The sequence below is a fragment of the Bos taurus genome, chromosome 14 (assembly GCF_002263795.3).
Source record: "Bos taurus isolate L1 Dominette 01449 registration number 42190680 breed Hereford chromosome 14, ARS-UCD2.0, whole genome shotgun sequence".
NCBI lineage: Eukaryota > Metazoa > Chordata > Mammalia > Artiodactyla > Bovidae > Bos > Bos taurus.
The window spans coordinates 29,798,105-29,809,861 of record NC_037341.1 but is presented as its reverse complement, the minus strand read 5'-3'; the positions used below and the strand labels follow the sequence as shown (position 1 = coordinate 29,809,861).

The 11,757-nt window shown below is 40.7% G+C and overlaps 1 non-coding gene across 1 annotated transcript; it reads left to right on the top strand.

Annotated features, from left to right (window-relative positions):
- Window positions 1-333: 333 nt before the first annotated feature.
- On the top strand, window positions 334-440 carry LOC112449646 (U6 spliceosomal RNA). The gene has a single exon (XR_003038244.1). It is a non-coding gene; the product is annotated as a U6 spliceosomal RNA (small nuclear RNA).
- Window positions 441-11,757: the final 11,317 nt, after the last annotated feature.

Below are 11,757 nucleotides of genomic sequence, written 5' to 3'. Positions count from 1 at the left end.
CCTTATCTACAAATTAAAGTGGTGCAACATGACTTTTATTTATAGTAAAAGGATTATTTAGGATGAAAATGACTACATTGCTGTATTTACTAATGCAGAATGAATTATGGTAAATCTCAAGATAAATCCCAGGTTGTGTTGAGATGTTGATTTGCCTCAATTAGAATCATTAGACTAAAGAGTGAAAAGAAGTTTAATTCACTGGTCTTAGGAGTTCTATCTTTAGTTTGTTAGGTTTTTAAGGGTTTGACAATCCAGTGTCCACATACTAAATATAAAACTACTGGGAAACTAATTCTTAGGCAATATGCTATTAAAAATTCACATTGTCTGGTGCTCGCTTTGGCAGCACATATACTAAAATTGGAACAATACAGAGAAGATTAGCATGGTCCCTGTGCAAAGATGACATGCAAATTCATGAAGTGTTTCATGTATTTATGAGTTTGAGAGATTGGGACGCTACTGATACTACATATAACATAGATAACTAATGAGAACTATACATTAGCTATACTAATGTATAGCTCAAGGAACCCTACTCAGTGCTCTGGGGTGACCCAAATGAGAGGAAAATCCAGAAAAGAGGGGATATATGTATACATATAGTTGATTCACTTTGCTATCCAGTAGAAACTACCACAATATTGTAAAGCAATTGTACTCTAATAAAAATTGAATATTAAAAATTCAGATTGCCTGAATAAACCAATTGGGTGGCTTCTTGTATTTAGAATCTTTATCTGAAAAAGAATGCTTAGTCTCGAGAGCTTAACAAGAATAAAATTTAGATGAATAATATAATATGTAAAAATAATATATGTATTTCTTGAAATGTATTCACTTTTCACATTTTGTTTCCCCATTTCTGATAAAGGATCCTAATCACAGCACTGAAAAATCAACACCCTAGCAGTCTGTCTTAGGAATAAATGAAAGAGAAAGGACTGGAATGCTCCCGGATGCAATGTTCAAGGCAAAAGTCATGCTTCTGATCCCAGTAGGGTTGTGATATGCTCTCTGCAAAGCCCATTGCTCCTGGTTTTTCAATTACAACTTTGACTCATATTCCTTGATTAGTAACAAGCAATCAATCATAATTAATTAGTTAAAATGTTCAACCGTTAAAATCATTACCATTAATTAAAATAATTATCTCTATTTTGGCTGCACTTCATTACCATTCTGGGAAATGCGTTGCTTTACTGCCATTCCTAGTACACATTCTTGGTGAAAGCAAAGCATATAATAGATCATCGATGAACTGCTTTAAAAGTGACAACCACAATAAGGTTTGGGCTTCTGTTGTTGTTGTGGTTGCATTTGGATAAAACATTTTTCTATAGTATCCTGAGCTTTATGAATAAAGCTCTTTGAAATGAGCGTTAGCTTTTCACAGGATGCTAGGAAATGAGAATTTTGGAAAGAACTTGTGCTTTAGAAGGAAATGTTTGTTTTATAGGTTAAACAATAGACTAGATACACAAAAGGAGAGAGAACCAGTGAAGTAGAGTAGATAACAGTGTTGGAAACATGACCTGAGACATAGGAATTGGAGAAAAAGAAGATAAGGGGCATGGAAGGTAAGATACAATGCGAAGTGACAGTTTTTTCTATTAGAGATCTAGAATGATAAAATAAAAAGAATAGAAGGGAGAAGCCTTTGAAGAGGTAATGGTAAAGAGTTTTCTAGAATGGGAAAAATGTATGTGCCCTAAGCACGGTGTTTGTGCTTACATGCTCAGTCACTCTCTTTCCGACTTCATGAACTGTAGCCCACCAGACTCCTCTGTCCACGCAAGACATACTGGCAAGAATACTGGAGTGGGTTGCCATTTCCTCCTCCAGGGGATCTTCCCATCCAGGGATCGTATGCACATTTCCTGCATTGGCAGGTGGATTCTTTATCACTGAGCCACCTGGGAAGCCCCTAAGCAGAGTAAATAGGAACAAACCCATATCTAGACACATAAGAGTTAAACTGCAAAAGTTTAAGAAAGAAGAGGGAAAACAGTTAAAGACAAATGTTAGAAAAAACAAACTTAGAAACAAATGACAGAAGCATAGGAATTAAATGCCAGGAACAGTAGATGCTGGAAAACACTGGAATCCTGTTACCTAAGCACTGAGGGGAAAGAACTTGAACCTAAAAGTATCCGAAGAGTGATGAACATTTCTGGCTATACATAGATGAAGCACATGCCTATTTTCAGACTCTCATTGAAAGAAAGGCTCATACAGACACTTTAGCAATAAGCAAAATGAGCTCAAATGCAAGAAGAAATTGCGACCAAAGAAATCAGCCAAATATGTTGGTCTGCCCAAATACCTTGTGACTAATCAGTGGCACTACTCACTAATTTGGGGAGAAAAGTGGTTAAAATGATGGTTAAGATATTAGATGTTGCTTACATGAAATGGGAGCATGGGATGCTACTTGGAGAGAAGTTAACACATTTTAAGATTCTTGCCTTGTTTGGGAGAAGGATGAAGATATTGTTAATACTTGTTAGAAAAACATAAGGTTATGGATGCATGTTATTAATATAAAGGATAACTTCTGAAAGAAACATACATTTCATGACGGTGTGCCTCTGGGGCTGGGGTGGGGAGTCTGGGTTTGAGAAAGTATGCGGTGGGATTTCATTGTTATCAGAGGCAACTGCATTGTGGACAACAAGGTCATGGCTTTCTGGGAATGAATACCAGCTCAGCTTCTGTTCTTTGCTGGATTGGGTCCCATACTTCATCTGACTGTATTTGGAGATAAGACCTTTAAAATGGTAATTAAATTAAAAATGAGGTCGTTAGTGTGGGCCCTAATCCAGTATGCTGGTGTCCTTTTATAAGAAAAGGAAATTAGGGCATAGACACACAGAGAGAAGACAGCTGTCTACAAGCCAAGGAGAGAGGCCTCAGTGGAAACCAATTGTTTAGACACTTTATACATATATTTGGCTGCATTGTGTCTAAGTCGGGTCACGCGGGATCTTGCGTTGCGGTACACAGACTCTCTAGTTGTGGCACAGCCTCAGCTGCTCCCTGGAACACGTGGGGTCCTGTCTCAGTTCTCTGTCCAGTGATTGAACTCGTGTCCGCAGCATTGCAAGGCGAACTCGTAACCACTGGACCACCAGGGAAGTCCCTCTGTATATACTTTTGTTTCAGATTTCTAGCCTCCAGAATTATGAGATAATAAATTTCTGTGGTTTAAGCCACCTAGTGTTTGGAACTGTGTTATCGTAGCCCTAGCAAAGTAACACAGCCTTTTAAGTATCTTGACTTGGCATGGCTTAAAATTCTGTACCTCAGTTTCTTCTCTGTAAAACTAAGATAATAACAACCCTATCTCATAGGGTTTTTGTAAGATTTAATCAAATTAATGCATGTAAAGTACTTGGAATACTACATATATATATGTGTATATATATATATATATGGTTAACCCTCAATAGATGTTAGCTATTATTTTATTAAAAAATTTAAATGTGACAAACTATTAACATTGATTCATTGGGAGTGATGGGGAAATGGATATTTGTTGTATTCTGTATTTTTAGGAAAATTTAAAAATTATTCTGACTAAAAAGGTAAATCTGTTTTCTATTATCTGGCTTCCCTTGTGGCTCAGTGCAAAGAAACCCCTGCCAACGCAGGAAACTCGGGTTCAATCCCTGGGTCAGGAAGATCCCCTGGAGAAGGGAATGGCAACACATTCCAGTATTCTTGCCTGGGGAATCCCATGGACAGAGGAGCCTGGTGGGCTATAGTCCATGGGGTCAATAAAGAGTCAGACATGACTTTAATGACTAAACAACAACATTTTCTGTTATCAGCATTATGTAGGAACTTGATAGATTGAAGAATATTGCAACTGATGTCTTGGTAGAGGGTTTATTAACATATAATTTACTTATTTGGGAAATATTTTTAGTGCCAAGCTGACTCTTTGAGTATTATGTCTTAGCCAATTGTCTTTCTTTTCTTTTTTTCTTTATTTTTGGCTGCACTGAGTCTTTGTTGCACAAGCAGGGGCTACTCTTGTTGTGGTGTCTTCTTTTGTCTGGGCTCAAGGGCTTTAGAGTGGGCGCTCAGTAAATGTGGTGCACAGGCTCAGTTGCCTTGTGGCATGAGGACTCTGCCCCAAACAGCATTGAACCCATGTCCTCTGTGTTGGGGACCAATGGCAGGCAGATTCTTAACCACTGCACGACCAGGGAAGTCCCTGTCTTTCTTTTCTGAGAGTGTTTACTACCAATACAGTGGTTTTCAGAAGTTGTGATCTGTTCCCTGTCTGCCCAAAGCGCATGGGCATTTGACTAGAGAAGTTTATTACAGACAGACGGCCCACATGCTCTATCGCTTTGCCTACAGAATTTGATGCACCGTCATAATAATGATTTTAAAAAGCTACCTGAGAAGAATGAACGATTCTGCTAATCAGCCTGTTGGAGGTCTCAGGTCTCCAGAAACAAAGGCAAGCAGAGTAGGTGACAATGAGACCAGAAATGTCTTGGGATGTTAGGATTAATGATGTACACACCCGGGTCCTTTGTAGTTGAGCCTTGTCCAGATGCACCCAGCTATAAAAGAAGACTATGAGAACTCATTAATCAGTAATTCTGTACAACTTCAAAAACAGATCTCCACCACAAAGAGTGAGTTTTCTGACAACCTCCTAATGCCTCAGAGTTGTGAGGGAAGGCTTTTGTCAAACCTGTGACTCACCATGATAGCTCAAAGAAACACCCAGTAGGGCCTGGGCAAAGCTCATCTCATTGAAAAATGTGTCTATCATTAAAACCCTTTGCTGAGTTTTGCTAAAGTCACCCTCCAGTCCTGACTTCATTCAGCTGCTGCCTCACAGTTGACTCCAGCAACATGTATTCTACTTTTAATCAGAGTCACATGAAGACCCAGTCACCACTGTAAGGTACTGACTGCCTGTGAAGGTGGCGGGTATTGACACCAGGCTTTCCAGTCTCCACCTCACCCTGTTGGCTACCCACTAGGACAGAAAGTTTAGTGACTAATGTGAGTTGATGCTATTAAATTATGATCATGTGAGAGTGTTAGTCACTCAGTCGTGTCCAACTCTTTGCAACCCCATGGACTGTAGCCCGCCAGGCTCCTCTGTTGGTGGAATTTCCCAGGCAAGAATACTGGAGTGGGTTGCTATTTCCTTCTCCAGGGGATCTTCCCTGATCAGGGGTCAAACCTGTGTCTCCTGCGTTGGCAGGCAGATTATTTACCGTTGAGCCATCAGGGAAGCCCTTATTTCTTTCCTGCTGCTGCTAAGTCATGTCAGTCGTGTCTGACTCTGTGTGACCCCATAGACGGCAGCCCACCAGGCTCCCCCGTCCCTGGGATTCTCCAGGCAAGAGTACTGGAGTGAGTTGCCATTGCCTTCTCCGTATTTCTTTCCTACCTCCTGGTAAATTATTTTCTGGGATTTCAGAGATACCTTCTATAAAAAAAAGAAAGAAAGAAACCTTTATTCTTTGTTTTGGATTTGAAAGTCTCAATTGTGTGACATGACTATGAGTTTCCCCAATTTCTTGTTACCATGTCTGTGGGGCATGGTACCCACACAGGTAGGATTCCTGGTCATCTGACTTGGTTTCCTGGAGTTCCTAATTTGGTTTGCCCAGGCCTGACCAACTAGGGTTGTAGTCACCTGAATTAGGCTTGAAAATATTTGTTGGTTTTAAAAAATAAGACCTCCCTTTTAGCTGGAATATACCAGGATTTGGAATGTATTTTTATGAGTGAACATATAGCCTCCAGAAAGATTCAAGAATAAGCAAATAAGGTGCATGAGGAGAGAAACAAGTGTCTGTGTTGTTGAGATACAATATCCTAAACAGTGCTGTGTCTGTCATGGAGACAGTATTAATTAAACATTAGCATGCATGCATCGCTTCAGTCATGTCTGACTTTTTGCAACCCCATGGACGGTAGCCCACCAGGCTCCTCTCTCCATGGGATTCTCCAGGGAAGAATACTGGAGAGGGTTGCCATTTCCTACTCCAGGGGATCTTCCTGACCCAGGGACTGAACCCACGTCTCTTGCATCTTTTGCACTGGGAGGCGGGCTCTTTATTGCTAGTGCCACTTTGGAAGCCTGAACATTAATATGGGTAGTGTGAAATCGTCACAGTTCATTCCAAGAAAATATATTGCATCCTTAATAAGAGGTATTATTCTGTTGGTCCCTCTGTCATTGGTCAGAGAAGTTAACGGTTGCCCATGGATGTCCCTTCTTGTTTCCTGGTCTTTTTATAAGCCAAGTGCAATGTTGGTGATGAAGGGGAAAGTATTAAAATAATCTTCAGGCACTCATCTGGAGGGAGAGAAGAAAGTTCCTAAGAAGTCATCATTATCTACAAAACCATGGTGCCGAATGGCATGAGGTCCAGAGGCAGCATTTCCATGGACGGGTAGAAAAGTGCACTACGTACTGTTGCTAGGCAACAGCCCATGCCAGCTTCTCTTGAGTGAAGGCCAAGACAGTCAACAGAAACCAATGGGCTTATGAGGGGAAGAGTTTTCACACCAAATTTCAACTTCTGTGTTCGTTTTGCCATTACAGATCATGTTTTGACCAGTATTTGGTGGGGAGGGACTTCTGTATGTGGCAACAATTTAGCAAACTGTCCCTAAAATAATTTCAGGAAGTTTTCCTTATGGCCTAGTATTAATTATGTGTTTTGTGTATAAAATGTAAATTCAGAGAGAAAGAACACATTTCTCTACATGATGTTCCATTTATACCAATATGTAGCCACCCACCTATTTTTCCCTATTTGAATATTCCATTCCATTCCTTTCTCACTTTGGCTACATGTTTCATGCAGAGTAGATCTGCTCTAGACAGCATGTTCAAATCACATTTGTAACTAGAATATTCTTTCTTTCAGCAGGTGTTCAGGGTGCTGTGGTTTGCCATGGGTAACTTAACAAATCCATTACTTTTGTTGCCTGGAAACACTCCAGTGGAAGAAACTGTGGCTATTACTATGTCGTAGATTGCACCTAAAACTTAGAATCACAGAACAATGTCTCTTGCTTAAACTCTATTTTATCGAAGATTCAAAATGAATGAGGCACCAATTCACTTAAGGTGTATTTGCATACCTACTATGTGCCAGGTATGGAACTTTCACACATACAAATTGTGTGTATAATCAAATCGTACTAGTAAACACTTTTTACAAATTATGTTTAAAATATACCCAAGGTTTGTTTCCCAGCTTCCTTTGTCTTATGGTCAAGCCTACACAATGAGTTATTTTTATTTTGAATTCTATTCAATTATATTCTGTATGGTCAAAGCTATGGTTTTTCCAGTAGTCATGTACAGATGTGTGAGTTGGACCATAAAGAAGGCTGAACACCGAAGAATTGATGCTTTTTAACTGGTACTAAAGAAGACTCTTGAGAGTCCCCTGGACAGCAAGGAGATCAAACCAGTCAATCCTAAAGGAAATCAACCCTGAATATTCACTGGAAGGACTGATGCTGAAGCTGAAGGTCCAGTACTTTGACCACCTGATGTGAAGAGCTGACTCTTTGGAAAAGATCCTGATGCTGGGAAAAACTGAAGGCCGGAGGAGAAGTGGGTGACAGAGGACGAGATGATTGGATGCCTTCACTGACTCAGTGCACGAGTTTGAACAAATTCTGGGAGATAGGACATGGAAGCCTGGCGTGGCGTGCTGCAGTCCATGGGGTCATAAAGAATCAAACGCGACTTAGCGACTGGACAGCAGTATTCAATGGGATTGGCACTGGGTGTTTCTTTGTCACTAGTCATAGAGTTAGGGACTTCATGAGCTGCTTCCAGGGCTGCAGTCGTAGGAGAGAGAGAGAGGAAGAACCAGAAACACAAATCTTGGAACCTCCTCCCCAGTGCTAACCAAAACTCCCTTGTTTTGATCCTTTTTACAAACTGTTTCTTTTTTATAACTTTTATTTGAGAAAGAAAGTTCATTAACCTTTGATATTTGTTGTTGTTTAGTCGCTAAGTCGTGCCTGACTCTTTGTGACCCCATGGACTGTAGCCCGCCAGGCTCCTCTGTCCATGGAATTCTCCAGGCAAGAATACTGGAGTGGGTTGCCATTTCCTTTTCCAGGAGATCTTCCCCACCCAGGGATCTTCCAGACCCAGGGATCTAACCTGGGTCTCCTGCATTGGCTGGAGGTTTCTCTACCACTGAGCCACGAAGGAAGCCCTAAACCTTTGGTATAAACCTTGATAACTCAGAAAGAATAGTCCAGTATTTCTCATAGGGTGGTCCACCATCTTGCATGCACATAAAGTCAATGTAAAGAAGCAATGATCTTAGGTGAAGGAAAGGAGAAAGATGCAATTTCAGAGAAATACACGAAGTCTTCAGATTGTTTTGAGATGATTTATTTCTTAACAATAACTTTCTTGCAATTCTTCTATAATGCATATACATGTATGCATTATATACATACACATATACATACATGCATTATATACACACACATATACATGTATGCTATATATATATATATATTCAAAAAGCATGCTATCTTGGAATTGGGTTTATGCAGAAATAAATTGGAGGAATTAGATTGCCACTAAATGTGTGTGTGTTTTCAGCTTAATATCAGTGAATTTGCTTGAATGAGGTGCATGGTGCTTGAGTGAGCGAGAGTTTTCAGATCTGGAAGAACGGGCTGATATGATCTTACATTGTATATGAAGGCTAGCCATACATACTAAATCACAGACGGGATGAAAAATCCCTCTTTATACCAAGCAGGGGAAAAGCTACAATTTATGAAGCTCTAAATGAGTCATCAAGGTTTCTCTTTATGGAGGAAGATAATATTAACAGCTGTCCTGTTGGATTCCATTTGCTCAATTTAAGAGGACTAGTCTAAATGGTTTATTTATTTAATGTTTTACATCATGTAAGTATCTTGGTCTGATTGTAACATGCATTTGTTTTTCACATTTCAGGTTTATACTTTTGCAACGAGGTATTTTTCATGTGCTTCTTTATCCAAGGAAATTGTTGAAACACAGTGAAGCTGTATTTAAGAATAAAGGGTTGATGGGATGATCATCATATGAAGATCAAAATCCTCGTGACTTTTTTATTTAAAGTAGTGACAGATCCCTCATTGCTTCTTTAACTTCTGTGATCAGGCGACCCCCTTTTCTTTGCCGTCTTCTCATTTCTCTCACTGCTCCTTCTTTGTTTCTATCACTGGCTTCTCTAGCTGGTCAAGGTAGACTGGATTAGGATAGACTGGACAAAAGATAAAAGATTCTTTCAGCAAAAATACACATTATGAGATTTAAGAAAAGTGTGTGTGTGTGTGTGCACGCACGCATGTGCGCTCAGTTCCTCAGTCAGCTCCAACTCTTTCCGACCACATGAACTGTAGTCCTCCGGGCTCCTCTGTCCATGGAATTCTCCAGGCAAGAGTACTGGAGTGGGTTGCCATTTCCTCCTCCAGGGGACCTTCCTGACCCAGGGATTGAACTCACGTGTCCTAGATTGCATCTCCTACATTGTTGGTTAGATTCTTTACCACTAGCTCCTCCTGGGAAGCCCTTTAGGAAAACTATGAAGGGTTAAGTACAGGATCTGATTTTCAGCCCAGGTCCTCTTGTAAACCCCACTTTTCCTGTCTGCAAAGTTTTTGTTTATCAGGCTTCCTGATATGCATACTACTCTACTCACTGGCAAATTTATGGTGTTTTTTTTTCCCCCACTCTTGAGGTAAAGATATGTAATAGTTTAATTACATCTCCCTCTATTTACTCTATCCTGGCACTCCGTCACCATACATTTTCCTTTTTTCTGCTGTCTGTCGGATGATAGAAGTGACAGAAAGGAGAGATACTGCTTGGGCTGTGCAAATGCCTGGATATAAATTAATCTTGAATTAATCTGGAAAACATTAAATTAAACCAATATTTAATGAAGTTTAACTTTGGGGAAGTAAATTGTGATTTCAGTGTGAGGGCTGTGGTGGTGTAGGGCCTGGGCAATCAGATGTCACATTGCAGCTTAACTGGGCTCGAATGGCAGAGGTTGGGGTTTCTTTGCTTTCTTTGTTTTTTTTTTTTGATGTGGACCATTTTTAAAGTTTTCATTGAGTTTGTTACAATATTACTTCTGTTGTTTATGTTCTGGTTTTTTGGCCACAGGCATGTGAGACCTTAGTTTCCCCACCAGGACTCAAACCCACACCCCCTGCATTGGAAGGTGACAGTCCAAATCACTGGATCACCGGGGAAATCCCAGAGGTTGGGGTTTTTACTGAGTATTTCTTGTTTTCTAAGCTACATAAGAAACCTCTTTTTTTCTTTTTCCTGCCATACATTAATCTCTGCCCTGCTTTTATGCAAATCGCTTCTCTACCTGAATTTCATTTTTTCAGTTATTCATTCATCAAACTTTTGCTCAGTGCCCAGCCTGCACTACGCTCTGGGAATGCCAGGCTACCCGAGTTTACAGTCTATCGGACTGGTAAACACTCCTGGGACAAGGGATTCCTGGGTGTATTAGGTGTGCACGAAGAAGGGCCTCCAGTTAGGTCTGGGAGTTCATGTTTATAACCACAAGGTGTCCATTTGCCTGACTTCAAGGGGTCCCCACATAGACAGCCCACACTGGTTGCCATAGTTACTGGGTGTTTGTGGTGTGCTGAGTAGCTTCAGTCATGTCTGACTCTTTGTGACCCCATGGACTGCAGCCCGCCAGGCTCCTCTGTCCATAGGATTTCCCAGGCAAGAATACTGGAGTCAGTTGCCATTTCCTTCTCCAGGGGGTCTTCCTGACCCAGGAATCGAACCCACATCTCCAACTTTGGCAGGCGGATTCTTTACCACTGAGCCACCAGGGAAGGGGACGGGAGGGGTGTAAACACTTTCAGTATTCAGAGGTCAAACGTGGAGTAAAATTTCTCCTCCAGTCACCAGTCCACCTCCCCAAATGAAACAGAACTCTTCTGTCCCTTGAATTCCAAACCAAGTCACTTACAGAGGGCCCACATATGACAGTGAATCATGGCCTTCACCTCGACCCAATTTTAATAACATGCGGGGGTAAATTTCCCTCAGGGAGAACACGTTTGTGAGGGACTTAAGTAACATGGTTCCATGAGGTCAGAGCATAGAACTGAAGGAGGTCTGGTGTGTACCATTCTGAGAATTGTTTTCTTTGCTTGTTTCTATAGCTTTTTAACAGCAGGAGTTTTGATAGGAGCTGGGGAGCAGATAACTTGAAAGTGACTCACTGACAATGCTTGGAGTATTTTTTTGTTGTTGATTGAAAATAAGTTCTTCCATTATTAATTACAAAACAGTCAGTGACGTTTATAACATGCTGTCAAGATTGGGGGACTCAACTAGAGCTACTTGGTCTTATTTAAAACAAATTATTGCAAGTTTCCCTTGCTTCCTTCCTCCCTCCCCCTCTTCCTCCCTTTTTTCTTTCCTTCCTGTAGGTCGTAGCGGGCAAAGAGGTGAAGGCATGGGAATATACATTGAAAAATAAATTTGTACACATACAGTAGTATCTGCATTTGACATTATGCTTTAAAAAAATTTCTGCCACCTGATGTATAATGATGACAACCTAGATTTAGATCGTTCTACTTCATCTATTCCTAGAAAACCTTCCTCTGGGCAGTTTTCTTTTGTCTTTTGTCAATGCTCTGGACATGTACCTACTTTGGAGACAAGCCTTCTGCAGTCTGGGCCCAGCT